Raw genomic sequence first — 7940 nt, 5'->3', positions numbered from 1 at the left:
CTGCCTATGAAATTACACTTTGCTACTTAGATTAAAACTTGGGAAATAACCGAAAGCGTCTTTAAAGAAATGATCGTGAGTAAATGTCGCAACTTGGAGAGAAACCTTGGCATGTTTCCTGCACAGCTTCTCTCTCCCAATCTTTCGACATACTAGCAACACACACAGGCACAGGCATCTTACCCATCGGTAAGCTTGGCAGATTAAAATCGCGTGCTTGTTTTCTTTGCCGCTTGCTATAAAAAGAGCATATGGGGTGAATTGAAGAGTAAGCCTCACCCTTGCCTTTGGAGAGATTGGAAATCAGATGGAGGTATGGATGCTGCACGGAGCAGGAAGGGCTGAGAGCAAGCATCTCTCTCAGACAACTTCATCAAGGAGGAAGCAAGTTCACTGTAACCTTCCTCCCAAGTCCAAGATGTTATGCAGACATGGCAGGGAGACACACAACTGAGACAGCCTGGCTTCAAATCTTTACCAGCAGTAGACAACCGGGCTCCATAACTACCTACCAGAACTAAAAGTAAGGCAACCATCCCCTAAACATAGGACTGCCCAGCAGAGTCAGAGGATAGAAACTGTGGCTAAAAAGCCAGGGATGACCCAAAAGCCTAGCATTATAAAGAGGAGAGATAAAAGTGAAAATCAAGAACCCACCCAGCCCACCACTGTCAGCCAAACTGACTCCTGTAAGGTGCGTGTGATGGTTTGAATAGGTTCTGTCTGCATGGATTCATGTGTTTCAATGCTTGGCCATAGGGAATGGCCCTATGAAAAGGTGTGACCTGGTTGGAGTAGGTGTGGTCTTGATGGAGGAAGTGGAGGTGGGCTTTGAGGTCTCCTATGCCCAGTGTGGAATTAGAACCTCCACCTGACTGCCTTTAGATCAAGAAGTAGAACTCTCAGCTCCTCCAGCACCATGTCTGAGTAGAACTCTCAGCTCCTCCAGCACCATGTCTGCCTGGACGCTGCCATGCTTCCTGTCATGATAATAATGGGCTGAAGCTCTGAAACTCTAAGCCAGCTCCAATTAAATAACTGCCTTTATAAGAGTCATCTTGGACATGGTGTCTCTTCACAGCAATAAAACCTAACTAGGATAGTATGGAACCATGAAATCTTTCTGTGGATGAGGAAACCAAGTAAACTCATGCCTGCACAGAGTGACTGGCATTTCACTGATGCCAGTCCTGTCCCTGGCATCCCGCAAGAATGTCCTCAGTTCTCAGGGCCTTTGCAATGCTACTCTGAAATGAAACTGGAGAGATAGACCCCACACACAGAAGGAAGGTTTGCAACAAAAAAACCAAACAGGTTTGGAGTGGGAAGATGCCTGGAGGGAAAGGGCATGTGCTGTGTAAGCAGGGGATGGCAGCTTGAATCCCTAGAACCGACTGCAAAAGCCAAGAGGGCATGGCAGCCACTTGTCATCTCAGTATAGGGAGGTGCATACACAAGAGTCTCAAGAAAATTCGCTAGCCAGACTCAACCAAACAGCAAGTTAGGTCCTTCAAGAGAGCCTGCACTGATATATAAGATGGATAACAGTAAAGAGAGATCTCATGTCAACCGGTGCAACCTGTGTCCAATGTACATTCAAACACCCATATATGCACAGGACACACACATACACACAGGTTTGTTTGTTTGTTTTTTTTAACTTGCCCTTAACCTCATCCGTTTTAGGAACAAGGATGAATCAGTAATGTAAAGCTAGAATAAACATTGACAAATATCCATAAGAGAAAATACTGGAAACATTGGAATGAGACATAAAATTCAGGACAGGAAGGAAGAGATAAAGGAAAATTGAAACACTTTTAATCGACAGAACTTTATAGGAGAAAATAAAACTGGTAAGAAATTAGAAGATATCAAAGATATTCTAGGGAGTTGAACAGAAAGACAAACAAATCCACAGAAGAGGGAAATGAATAGTATTAAAAGGTTCAGCCAGGAAGTCTGGTATCTGACTGGGAAAGGCATCTATCAGCAGAGAAAATAAGAGGTTAAGTGTATATGATGTTTCAGTAGACACACTTCTATGTGTGGAGAATACTCTAAGCAGACTGCTTTTAGACACTGCAGAAGTGTACAGAAAGGCATCTGTCTCAGCTCTCCCATACACGTAGCCTCCTATGAGCCACACACTCCAGCCGAGGGGCCCACACTGACACAGTATCACCCCCAACCCAAGGTCTGTCCTGGAGTTTGCTCTTGGCATTGTGCTCTCTGTGACTCTGGAGAAGTGTTTACTGCATAATCGCTGTGAAGACAGCACGGAGTGATTTTCCTGCAGAGAGCATCCCACACGCTCTGCCTGGTTGTCGTCTTCTCTAACCTGCTGTCCTCACAGGTTTGCCTTTTGTCACAGTCATTCCGGTGTGTCTTAAGACAACAACACTGTACTCATATACATAAAATAAATAAATCTTAAAAAAATGTGAGGGGGAAATGTGACATCTGTGTATGCACATGTATATGTGTGTATATATACATATATACACATACATGTACACACATGCATATATACACATAAATCTATATATTACATATATACATATACATGTACACACATGTATATATGTACATAAATCCATATATTGCATATATACATATATACACATACATGTACACACATGCATATATATATACATACATAAATCTATATATTACATATATACATATATACCCATCTATATACATATATATGTATATAGACATATATACATATATATGTACATATCTGTGTATATGAATATACATATATGTATATGTCACATATGTGTGTATGTATAATACATACATATATACATGCTTGAATACATATATATGTGCACACATATTAATGCATATATGTGCATGTATGTATGAGTGCACACAGTTATGAACATCTGTGTGTGTGAGTGTGAGTATGTAGAGGCCACAGATCAACGCTGAGTGTTGCCCTCTATTACACACACTCTTATTTTCTGAAACAGGCTCTCTCACTGAGCCTAGTTCACCAGTTTAGCCCTGAAGCCCAGGGGCATGCTTGTCCCCACCTCTCAGTGCCAGGAGCTACAGGTGCATTTACAGGTGCATGCCTCCTCCACACCTGGCTTTTCACCTGGGAGCTGCGGATCCACATTTGGGCCCTTCCTTATGTAGCAAGCTCAATCTTTACCCACTGAGCTGTCTCTCCAGCCCAGATGTAGACTTTTACAAGTTTTCTTACTATCCCAAGCTTCCATGGTGAATAGATGTGACTTTGCCAAATGCCCTTCCTGTGCCAACTGACATAATCATGTGATTCTTTTCTTCTTGGAGATAAATGAGCTGTGGCTTTGACCAGGACAGACTCTGTATGTCATACAACATGGGGGAGAAGAGGTTTCTGGATATGAGTGCAGAAACTGGTGGGGGCGAGGCGGCTGTTAGGTTAAATACCTACTGAGGGAAATACAATTTTACATTTTCAGAAGGAAATACAGGAAAATATCACTATAACTTTGGGGTAAAGGTAGTTTTTTAATCAGTATGCCAGAAAATATTGCTAAGCAAGATGACATGAAACTGGAAATGTCCTAAATGTGTCACTAAAAACAGTAAAAATACAGGTACCAGAAGGAGAATAGACATTAGCAAAATGAAAAACTGACAACTGATGAGTGTCTACATAAGTAAAATGTTCTTACAAATCAAGGGGAGGGGTGGTAAAAATTGAATAAAAATTTAGACAGAAAGATAGGAATGCACAAGGAATTGGTTAGCCAAGGAATATCCAAGGTAGCCAACAGAGATATGCAAATCAAAACTTCCGGGGGTCTCAAGAGATGGCTCATCAGTTATGAGTGCTAGCTGCTGTTCCACATGAGTTGTATTGGATTCTCAGTAGCCACATCGGACTCACAACCATCTGCAATTACAGTTCCAGCCTATCCAGTGCCCTCTCCTGGCTTCTGGGGGTACTGCATGCCCATGGTACACAGACTTGCATGCAGGCAAAACACCCATACATGTAAAAGAGAAATATATAGGTTTTTGTTTTGCTTTTGTTTTTGTTTTGTTTTGTTTTTTAATGATCCAACAGTTCTAAGTGTTGGCTAATCTCACTTGTGTAGTGATTATGTTCCTAGATCTACCACTCCCCTATAAAATTATCCAAAGTATTGAAAAATCTGTGGACATCCTCTGAAATAAGATATTATTCTTTATTATGAAAGCGTCATCCCCAAGTTGCTTACTGTATTCAGATGGAGAGGCTCACAGTCCAATTTCTCATACATAATATAAATAGAGAAATTCAGGGAGTTTCTCACCTAAGCAGCAGAATACTGGTAAGTCTCCACAAATTTTTCTCAATACAATTATTTCTATAAAAATCACAAATGCCCCAAACAGAAGAGGTTCCATCTCAGAAGCCCCTGAGTGCCAGGCACATAACATTGAACTTGCCTGTCTCCACAGGTCTGCTGTTAATAGGATGGGCCAGGGATGGGTGGGAGAACTATCTTGTTAGCACTTTCAGCAATGTTGGTGCTGATAAGTGCATTGCTTTTGGTTTGTGTGGGAGGGGGTTGAAGGGGAGTTGGAAGGTTGAGGTAGGAGATAGGGTTTGGGACAGGGGACACAACACGTGACCAAATGCTCAAGGGACATCTCATTCCCATTCTGAACTCTTCAGAGCTCCCTTTGGAGTTCGAGTAATCCTGGGGAACGTAGATGGGTTGTTGTTGTTTGTTTGTCTGTTTGGTTTTTTGGTTTTTTTCCCCCTTTCCCATCTTCCAACTAGATTTTATTCTTCCCTTAGCAGAGGGTCTAACCTGCTCTATCTTCCCTTAGCAGAGGGTCTAACCTGCTCTATCTCCCCTTAGCAGAGGGTCTAACCTGCTCTATCTTCTCTTAGCAGAGGGTCTAACCTGTTCTATCTTTTCCTCCTCTGCCCAGGCAATGCAGGTGACTGAACCTTTCCATTTGGTGGATGTATTCCGGCCACACCTTGTTGGTGGCTGTCCATCTCGCACCTTTCCTTTCCTATTTTAGCGGACACCGTGAGTTGTTTTCTCTCTGTCTTCAATTCCTGAGCCAAATTTCTTTCCTTTCTTTCTTTCTTTTTGTTTTTTTTTTCTTTTTGATTGTTTTCAGTTTTTTTGTTTTTTGTTTGATTTGCCTTGGTTTGGTTTGGGGACATTTCTTTAAGTGTTTGTCCGCCACTCAAGATTCCTCTGTTGAGAATTCTGTTTATCTCTGTACCCCATTTTTAAAATTTGGGTTATTTGGATGTTAGTGCCTAGTTTCTTGAGTTCTTTATATATTTTGGATATTAGGTCTCCACTGGATGTAGTGAAGATCTTTTCCCCAATCTGTAGGCTGTTGATTTGTCCCAACAACAGTGTCCTTTGACTTAGAGAAGCTTTTCAGTTCCATGAGGTCCCATTTATTAATTTTGACCTTAGTGCCTGAGCCATTGTGCTCTGTTCAAGAAGTTGTGTCCTGAACCAACGAGTTCAAGAATATTCCCCAGTTTCTGTTCTATCAGATTAATTAAGTGTTTCTGGTTTTGTGTTGAAGTCTGTGATCCCTTTGGACTTGAGTGTTGTGCAGGGAGATAAATATGAATGTATTTGCATTCTTCCGCATGCAGACATCCATTTAAACCAATGCCATTTGTTGAGGATGCCTTCTTTATCCCACCATCTGGTTTTGGCTTCTTTGTCAAAATTCAAGTGTCTGTAGGGGTGTGGATTTATTTCTGTCTTCAGTTCAATTTTTGATTTTTCAAGACAGAATTCCTCTGCATAGCCCCAACTTTTCTGAAACTGGATCTGTAGACCAGGCTGGCCTCAACTCACAGAAATCTGCCTACATCTGCCTGCCTCTGACATGCTGAGATGAGCCATCACCACCCATCATCACCAGCATCCTTTCTTATTATCTATGTTATTTCTTATTATCCATTATCTTTAAGGCCTCAATCTAGAAGAATGACAAATGTCACTCAAACTCCTGTCAGGGACTTCAGACAGAGACAGACCTGGAGTCAGACTGGAACTTGGAACTGTGTGTGCGCTTGGGTGAGCTAATCTCCCCGAGCTTTGTTCTGTTATCTACTCCTTCAACAATTCTTTCAATGGATGCTCTGGCTGGTTTTCAGAGAAAGAATGTGTGCAAAGTACCTGCTGTTCAGCTAATACGGAATGAATGCTATCTGAATGAATGCTATCTGTTATTGTTGCTTGCCTTAACATCAGCGCCTGCCCCCTCCCCCTGTCCCCTCCCCCGTCCCCTCCCCCTGCCCCCTCCCCCTGCCCCCTCCCCCTGCCTCACTATCACCCTTTTTCTCTGGCAGAAGGGCACTGACCTATAACCCAAATAGCTTATTCTCTTGGCTAAGGTGAGGTGGGTACCGCCCAGGAAAAAGCAGAAGATAGAACCTGTCCCATCCACTCTACCCTCTGAGTCATATTGTTTTGGGAAAAGGGCAATTACAGCTAGGTGAGACCGGAGAGTCATACAGTCAACCACCCTTCCTGCCTACAATGAGCGTGTAGAGATGTTTGTCAAAACTTGAAGACTTTGGGTGCTAACAGTCATCCCGAGACCTAGTCCTCCTTCCAGATGCCTCTGCATGCCTCGCTATAACCACAGCCAGTGCCTCCAGCGCATGGGTCCCTGCAGATGCGCTCCTTGGCGCATCCTTGGCTGAACTGCTGAATCTTCTCACTGGCACTGGTTTAGTTTCTCTGCAGATTTCAGTGCCCTTGGGGGATGAAACTTGGCTGAAATTCACAGGCAAAAGTCCACCTCCCATTCCAGAACAGAGAGGAAAACCAGACCTGGAAGGGTCTGGGCCAAAGGAACTCAGAAAGCCTTTCTCTTGGGTCAGCCCTTTCCCTGAGCCCCGGAGCCTTCTGCTGCCGGCTTGCCTGTGACCTCTCAGAAGAGCTTCATTTTCTCAGCATCTTGGGCCACACTGGCTCAACCTCGTGTCAGGATCCTATTGCATTAATAATGAGCCCCAAGCCATGGTCACTGTAGAGGAAATGATAAAAGAAATTCATCTCGATGCTTTAGTCAAGTCTGCGTAACTGAATCCCAGTTCTGATCAGCATCTATCAATAATCATTGGTTCAGGATATCATCTGCCGTAACTGGCGTTACATAAAGACATTTTATTAAAAACCGTACTGGCCTTTTCAGAGCAGTTGAATGACTCATGTGGGGAGTCAGCATGTCAGTATGCTCCATCTGTGGGGAGGAAAGCAGTAGTAAGAGTGGACAGTAATCACACATGCTCTAAAACACGCTTAGGAGCACGTGCTTGTGTGTGCACATGGGCGAGACCACAGGTGTGCTTAATGCTTGTGCTGGGGGTGTTGTGAGAACTCTGGATGTGTGTGTGTGTGTGTGTGTGTGTGTGTGTGTGTGTGTGTGTGTGTGTGTGCTTGCACGTGTGGGTTTAGCCAGAGCTATAATTACAGTGTTACTAAGGATGTGAGGTGTATTAGTTAAGATTTTGTCAGCACTTTTATTGTTAATACTTAGCGAGATTAGTCATTTTATTTGCTCCCTTTTAATGCCAAAAATGGAAGACAGCTGTTTGTGCACTAAAATCCCCCTTTTAAAAGATAGTTCTTTCTGTTTATCAGGCATATTTTGCCCCTGGGGAAATGTATTTTTAAATTGCACCGTCAAATGAAGTGAGACGGAAGGATTACTTTAGCTGTTACTTCTAAATAATAAGAAAACTTTAACATGGGGGAACGCTGCTAAGGGCTGGCGGGAAATATCTGACAGCACTCATAAGTACTCAGCCCTCCCTGCCCCCCCCCCCATTGGAAGGCTTCCTTGGAACACTCAGTCCCTAGATTCATCCTAAGTTCAATGGTAGACACATGGAAAAAGAAAAGGCTAGGATTGGTGGCTTGCATCAGATTCAGCCTCCACCAGGACAGGAA

Source organism: Mus musculus, chromosome 15, assembly GCF_000001635.26.
Source record: "Mus musculus strain C57BL/6J chromosome 15, GRCm38.p6 C57BL/6J".
Lineage (NCBI taxonomy): Eukaryota > Metazoa > Chordata > Mammalia > Rodentia > Muridae > Mus > Mus musculus.
This window is presented reverse-complemented; position numbering follows the sequence as displayed.